Raw genomic sequence first — 7974 nt, 5'->3', positions numbered from 1 at the left:
GTGAATAAAATTTACCTTTCAAAAAATAAAATAAAATATATAGACGCGGTTTGACTACAAAAATACCAATACGAACTGGACAATTCTTAAAAGCATAATTGAACTGGCACCAGTTCAACTCACTTATTTAAACACTAGGTTAAAGGGTAAGTAAAGTAAAACAAACTCGTATTTCTTTAGATGGTTTTTCTCCAATTTTTTTTTTTTTTAATAATTACATACTTATGATGACTATTAAAAACTTGTAAATCATGCATTTATACACTGGACTCTCCTGCTATTTTTGATGCTATAAATGACAACAATTAGTCTCGTCGAATGTGGATATAAAAAAGATAAGATGTTGATATTCATATTTTATTATAGATAAGACGGGGATAAATTTCTCTGAGTCCACCGCATCAGCATTTTCTTACATGGCGTTACCGTATCAATCCGAGTGACACGTCAGAATCCACGTAAGCGCCTGTTTTTGCTTAGGTCAGCTTCCACGTAGACATTAAGAGTCAAACGCATTGCATATTAATAAAACCTTTATAAAAATTGTGGAGTTAGGAATCGAACCGACTACCTCGGTGTTAGCATGCGTACAGATTTGCCAACTAAACCATAATGGCTTTTGTTTTACTTTTGAAAAACCACAATACTTAACAAACCTCCAATATTTGTATGTCAATTTATTCAATCACCATTTATATAAAGGAAACAAATCAAACCCTATTTTGTATGTCAATTTATTCAATCACCATTTATATAAAGGAAACAAATCAAACCCTATTTTGTATGCCATTAGTTACGCTGTTTAATTTTCAATTTTTATAAAGGAAACAACCTTATTTTGGATGCCATTTTGAATTACACATTAATGACCTCAAATTCCTACAGTTTAGGATTTAAGATTTTTATATTAAACTAGAGTACATGCCCGTGCGTTGCACGTCTAGTGTGGCTATCTTAGCAAAAGATAGTTACGACATGTATTTTGATGTCCTGCTTGTTGTGTACTTTGATTCAAAGTCATTGTATAAAGTACAAAGCATGATATGAACAGAAGTAAAGAAACTGAATTCATGACAAAATCCAGCCTAAATCGGTTGAACAATTTATAGATAGATAGTTGGCTGGTATATGAGCCCAGCAAAGCTCCCTTGCGTGATACACTATAACAAAATCAATCAATGTGTGTCTTAACCTAATAGCATGTTGGCTTTACTTATAAAATTCAGACAATACGACACATTTATAACTAAAGTAAACATAAACAGCCCAAACTCAACCCATTCTTTAACTTAAACTTTCAGGACCATCGACCCATTCTTTTTCTTTTTGCACCTTATATAAAAACGACCTGAATGAGTATCACCTGCCACCTGATTCATATCCAAAGATGTAATACCTGCAATTTGTAAATGAACCATCGGTTCCTATCAACCTGCAATGTAAAGATTGTATGGGTTAAAAGGAGACTTCGTGTAATAAACATAAGGCAAATTCTCTGCTCGAGTGTCATGTAGGATTAGGTGTACATCATAAGTACCAAAGCATTACAAATATGCATTTAAATTAAACGATGATTCAGATATACTAAAGAATCTCAAAGGGGAGGCACATTAATTTCACGAAAATCAGTTTAACTGAAACCGGATCTTGAACTAATACAGATAACTCCTAAGAAAACCCAACTCACCACTTTTGAATCTCATATCAGTCCTATGATGGTTAAGACGCCGCCTTAGAATTCAGAACATTGTACAGTTTGCACCAAAATAGGTCCAAGAATTACACGGTTTTAGTTTTGCTTATCTCAACTTTGTACCATTCTGAATATACCAGGGTCCACAGATAATATATTCACTCATCTACTCGCTGGCTTAGGTGCAGGGTTCTTCGCCGTTTTAATTGGTTCACCTGTTGATGTGGTAATCTTGTTTTTGTGCTTGGTCGGTTTATAGTTTCATATACTTTTTATAAGTCCAAAATAGGGAAATACCTTTACTGTACTTTTAGAAAGATGCAATTTGACTTATGAGCTCAAAGTCAAAACATAAATTCCGTTTGGTCTCACTTTTATAGACTTGGAAAAAATGGGCAGGTTTGGTAATGCACTAAAGTGCGCAGTTTTGGCTATAAGGGTTTGGTTGGAGTCGCCACCAACACAGTTTTATAAGAAAAACAACTCAAAGATGAACATGAAGCCAGGTTACTGAAGCATGAAAACATCATAGCAAAAAAAAAAAAAAAAGAATTAAGTCACACAATATCCTATTGACTTCTACACATGCCAGGGTTCAATCTATCAACCTTGATGAGAGTAGGTTTCTTCGATCTCCTTAAGATATTCGGTAACAGAAGTTGTTGAACATGAATATGAAGAGTTCAATCAATAATGGTTCTACAAAAACCCGATAGACTATTAAAGGGAAGGAAATGGAAGAAGATGCAAACCTTATGAACAATGCGTTTAACGTCACATGAATAATGAATGGAAAGTAAGTTAAAAGTATTGGTACATACCTTGAGCCTTTTGTAGACCATCTACTGAAACGTTGAAGGGGATGGTTGGTGATATTTATAAGTGTGTCACCACCTAGCCTAATTCATACACCTCCCCCAATGTCAGGTCATCATGACTTGGAGGTTTCAAGTTCAGACACACTCTCCCCACTTTGCTGGAAAGCGAGTTTAGGACAGATAAACAAAGATCAATGAATAGTTGTGAGCTTTTAATTGTTCCAATTATTGGCTCCCATAATATCACCAAAGTAACAAATCTTTTTAAATAACTATACAAATATATAGGTTCACATTATCCATTTAGTAATCCAAATTCAATTCAATACGGATTCAGGTGGACCCGTCACTTGAAAGAGTTATAGAAAGTAACATACAACATATGCCAATATATTGAACAAAGGAAGAAAACTCACTATTCCCAATGATCGTTCTTTACAGAAAATTTATATTTGAATCATCCTTATCTTTGCAAGCACTACACCTACAAATCAAAAATTGCTAAAACCATTATCGAATGAGTATGAAGTCCCAATCCCAAGAGTTATAACTGGGGTTGCAACAACAGTCACCAAAGAGAGTAATTTGGACCCATTGTCTTGTAACTGAGCCAAATACAGGCTGTGTTTTATCTATAATTTGTCAATATTAGGGTAACTAAAATATATTAAACGATTCATACTCGCAACTAAAGCATACTCCATACTACAGTTTCTAATGCAAAACGGTTTTGTTCAACTTATTACTTCTCATTAATGAAGTATCTAATGAGGAGAATATGTAGCAGCCTCCTTTCAAAGACTAATAACACATACTACTGGGTTTGGATGAAATAAAATGGGCCATGGGCTACAAATGGCTTCCTTGGCCTTTTTAATTAATCAACAAAGAAATTTGTAACTCAAATTTGAAAACTCGCAGAAAGCCAAGGTCAACTAAGATACAATATTAAATACTAATATGTAGTCCAAAATAGAGAGAGTATGGAATTGTATTACCTTTTTGAGGTTAGGGAGAAGTGCAGAAAGGGCTACGAACCTCTCGCTTGCTATTTCTATCTGATTTATGTCGACCAATATATGATCTTGATATGGTGCATTTCAGCCACCTAAACTTTAAAGCTCTATGTTCGATCTAATGACACTAAAATGTATTCAGAACTATCTATTAACTAATAAGATTGAATTTGAAACTATAAGAGCCATTAAGTTGCAGAAATAAGTCAATCAGTTAGCAGTCAAGACCGATCAAATATAACCCATGGGTTGTCAACACTTGATATGAGAATATAAAGCATGTATAAGGGATACAGGCTAAACAAAACATGAGTAGTGTATACAAAAAAAATATGAAACAATGCCCAAATATATAAAAGAAATAAAATTGCCAAGTAAGTTAAAGAATAGAACCTGATATTGAAGTCAACTGAACCAGCCAAGCACATTGCCAAGAAATATATCATCAGAATCATGCTGTGATTAGGGCTTTACAAATTTCACATCCTTTAAGGCATAAAACTAATAACAATAATAATAATAATAATGCATCCATTCAATTGATCATAAAGATAAAAAAAAACACCCAAAAGTAACGGTGAATCTTTTCCACAAATTGAAAAGGTTTCCGAAAAGAAAAGCACGGTCACAAATTATGACAAAACTTCGATAAACACCGGTAATGGTTATATCTTGCTTCTTTCCGTCCCTTGTCAATGGCAGAGATATGATACCTTATGCATCAAATCAAGACTCAAACTTGACCTCGATTTGTGGAACTACATGTGGGGCAGGTGAGATTCCATCAAGACGCAAGCTACCAAGGGACTTATTATCTTTAACAAACTTTTGTCTGCCCAAGAACATTAATTTCAACACTTGTTTGTCCATCCGCAGCTGTAGAGAAAGCCTCTGATTTCGACGTTGGCAGATTTGTGTTCTTAGATAATCTTAGTCATCACACCCCTAAGAGTTTCTAGACCAATGGATAATGGTGTCAAGTCTAATAGAACAATGCCCCCCACATCTCCGACCAAAACACCAACATAGAAACAAAAATAAAGTTGACAAACCAGAGTTAAGCTAATAACCATACTATATAAATCAAAAGTGTAACCCACCACAATCTGTCCCAAGTGATTCAAGTTAATGACCATCGGAAAAGGTGGATGTTTTTGACCCACTTTAAGCAGTCATCAAGCGTTCTCCAAATAGCAATCATGATCCTTACAAATAAGAATTTAAGATACTTGAAACTCAGGCCTGTCCAACATTTGATCTTATAAAAATATATCAAGCCTGCCCACGAGGTCAAGTGACCATGACATGGAGGTTGCAAGTTTAGACAATCTCCTCACTTTGCTGGAAAACGGATTTAGCACAGATAAAGATATAGTAATGAAATTTAGGTGCTTTTAATTGCTTCGAATATTAGCTTCCATTAATATCATAAAAAGAATAAAACTTTTAAATCATTTTAATACGTATCATGTTCATAGTTTTAATAAAAAGCAAAGGGGGTGGATGGAAAGAATTGACAGGGAGTTATAAAACCAGCAAGCATCTTACACAAAAGTTGAATGATTGTATTTCCGACGATAAGCCTTCACACATGTTTAAGGTTTTTCTAGCTTTGACATACCTCTTTAAGAACTGGGCCAATATTTAGAACTGAGATGCAGTCACATTCCGGGCCAATATTTAAAAACTGAGATGACTGTCACATTCCTCTCATAAACTGCAAATAAAAATAACATTTAGATTATGTAAAAATATAGTGGAACGACAAAAACATAGGTAGCTGACTGGCTGTCATTTACTAATTTAGGTGTCTTTTCTATTGTAGATGATTTATAGATGTATAAATTTCCACTCTCTAACTTGGCAGAGAAAAGGCCGTATGTTTTAAGGTTATAAACTCGTGGCTGGGGACGTTGACCACTTAACCTTTAGCTTTGGCTGCTTCAACAAACTTCTAACATCTATGGACACATGGTTTTCTTTAAGAGATAAAGAATGGAAACAGTCAAACTAACACTAACACCTTGGATAAAAGTATCAGATTAAAAGGAAACACTTCAAAAGTCGCCCAAAGTCTATTATTATAAACCTTTCCTAAGTTCTTATAAATTTTTGGATGAAAATTTTTCACGCCAACTCAACCCAACCCTACAAAAATGTACTCCTTTTGACCCGTGACCCAACATGCCCATTTGCCAGCACCACAATATTTGATGTTGGGTCAACTTCCAAAAGCACACAGCAAGCCCGAGACATTGCATATAAGGTTTTGTAACTCTCGGCCCAGCTCAAACAATCCATCCATGCCTGTAATCTAATGGTAGCATATTGTTCTTGCTAATATAGCAAACAAAAGTAATTAAATTTAACATCATATATATCTCTAACCTAGTCATACATATACTTGATTTGTTGATCCTGTTGCAAGACATGTGTCACCATGAGATGATTCAATGTTGTATTTCTACCATCTTGGTTTCAGTGTCACCAGCATCATTAAGAAGACTTGACAACTCCACCTGAATCAAGGTTAATGTGCTCAGCCATGAACTATACTTTCACATTTCATAGACACAATATTGATGATAAAATACCTAAAGAGCATGTGTTCCATCATCTAAAAGTTGTTGCTGGACTTTCCTGGGTTGAGCTTGAATTTCACCAGAGTCTTGGTCTTTGAAGTTGTTGGCTCCCTCGATTATACATTATTGATAGACTGAAATCAATTTTCAGTATATGAAATTGATGAACCTTAAAAAATATTTAAGCTACCAAATGCTAATAAGTGCATCTTAAGAGATACCCACTTTGATGATTATCAATGTAGCAAACAGTATTTGTTGATGAATACGTAGTAAAGCGACTTCTATAGTTGTATTTCTGTATGGCAAAAATATTACGCACTTTTCATTGACCAAAACAGATAAAACTAAATAAATTCAATTCCAATAACACATTATCTCAACCATTATTAGCATCTTGTAACTCATAAAAATTCATAAACCCTCCCGTTTGTGAGATAAGCACAATAAGATCAAAACATGACTAAAATATTAATCTCCATATAATATCTCCAAAACAATATGATCGATATTACTAATTCATAACACAAACACACATACGTAAACTAAATAGCAGCAAATGTTGTAATATAAAACAAATGTGTATCTCCTAACCTACAAACAAAACCTCAAAATCCTAAAAATAATAATAAAAAAACATACCTGTGATATATTTAATTCAAAAAATATATACCAAAAAGTCATTGATTAATAACCATGGAACAATATGCAATCAATTTAAAAAAACTATTAAGCTAAATTTATGTCATTATCGATGGAGAAACAAAAATCGAATTAAGAAAATTAAGAAGCTTGCACGAAAACCTGAATGAATAAAAGATGAGACACGAAATATATATGGCTGGAGAGTTTGGACCGAAATTTGATATGTCAATCAACACAACTGAAGAAATCCTCCTTTTGAACTTGGCTTCTTAACCTTCATAGTCTCATATATACATATCAAATATTTAAAAAAGAATCCTCAAAAAATCATCCACCTGACATATTATAAAATCCTAATTAATTAATGAATTTAATAGCCAAATAAATAAACCTTAACTTAAAATTAGTGAGTACAGATTCAACATTTTATATCAATCAATACCAAATCTCAAATATATATTCGAATATACTATGTAATATTATCATTATTATAACAAAATAAAGATATAAATACAAAACATATATAAATATGAAAATCATAGTTATTGATTCTAACATACTTCATGAGAGAAATTAGGGGTGAGATCACACTTGATGTGTGTTTTGGTGCTTTTAATGTATTGGCGAGAACTCAAGATTTTGGTTATGGGGTATTATAAGATGAGGAACACTATCTTATCTAGAGAGTTTTTGAGTAATTATATGGTTGGAGCGTTCATCCGGTATATGACCATCCATCTACAATTCATATCAGTTACATCCAATATAATTAATGTATATTATGTGATACAACCCTTACAACTTCACGCTATACAAATTCTCGTATATTTACTGATCTTGCATCAATTGTATAGGTTAAATCATTGGCAAACAATAATTAACATCTCAATTAAACCAACTAACAAACCATGCATTCACTAATGCCTAAAAAATTGTAATACGAAATCAAGAAGAGTAGGAAGGAAAACATTAACCTTAATCAATGACAATCATAAATAACATCATAAGTGAAGTGCCAAAAAATAATCAGGCCTTCAACTTTATATGTTATTAGATGGATTTCATCAAAGTTTTATCCAACACTGAACAATAGCCTCACTAAAAAATCTCCCCTATCTTGGAGAATCACTATTGTTGTTCTATCTCTTATAGGTATTTTTTTTTAATCACAAATATTCCTCTTTTTAATTATATTTATGTTTTGGATCTTGTGTTTTTAT

General features: G+C 33.1%; 1 long non-coding RNA gene across 1 annotated transcript; it reads right to left on the bottom strand.

Moving 5' to 3' along the window:
- Positions 1 to 1044: 1044 nt before the first annotated feature.
- Positions 1045 to 7760, bottom strand: LOC122593973. The gene is made up of 12 exons (XR_006322907.1): positions 7729 to 7760; positions 6914 to 7089; positions 6335 to 6407; positions 6122 to 6243; positions 5916 to 6046; positions 4628 to 5244; positions 3921 to 4482; positions 3510 to 3654; positions 2928 to 2995; positions 2515 to 2669; positions 2302 to 2392; positions 1045 to 1432 (listed from the first exon to the last, which is right to left on the bottom strand). It is a non-coding gene; the product is annotated as an uncharacterized LOC122593973 (long non-coding RNA).
- Between the last annotated feature and the right edge of the window lie 214 nt (positions 7761 to 7974).

Source organism: Erigeron canadensis, chromosome 3, assembly GCF_010389155.1.
Source record: "Erigeron canadensis isolate Cc75 chromosome 3, C_canadensis_v1, whole genome shotgun sequence".
Lineage (NCBI taxonomy): Eukaryota > Viridiplantae > Streptophyta > Magnoliopsida > Asterales > Asteraceae > Erigeron > Erigeron canadensis.
Note: the sequence above shows the minus strand (reverse complement) of the source record. Positions and strands in the feature narration are given on the sequence as shown.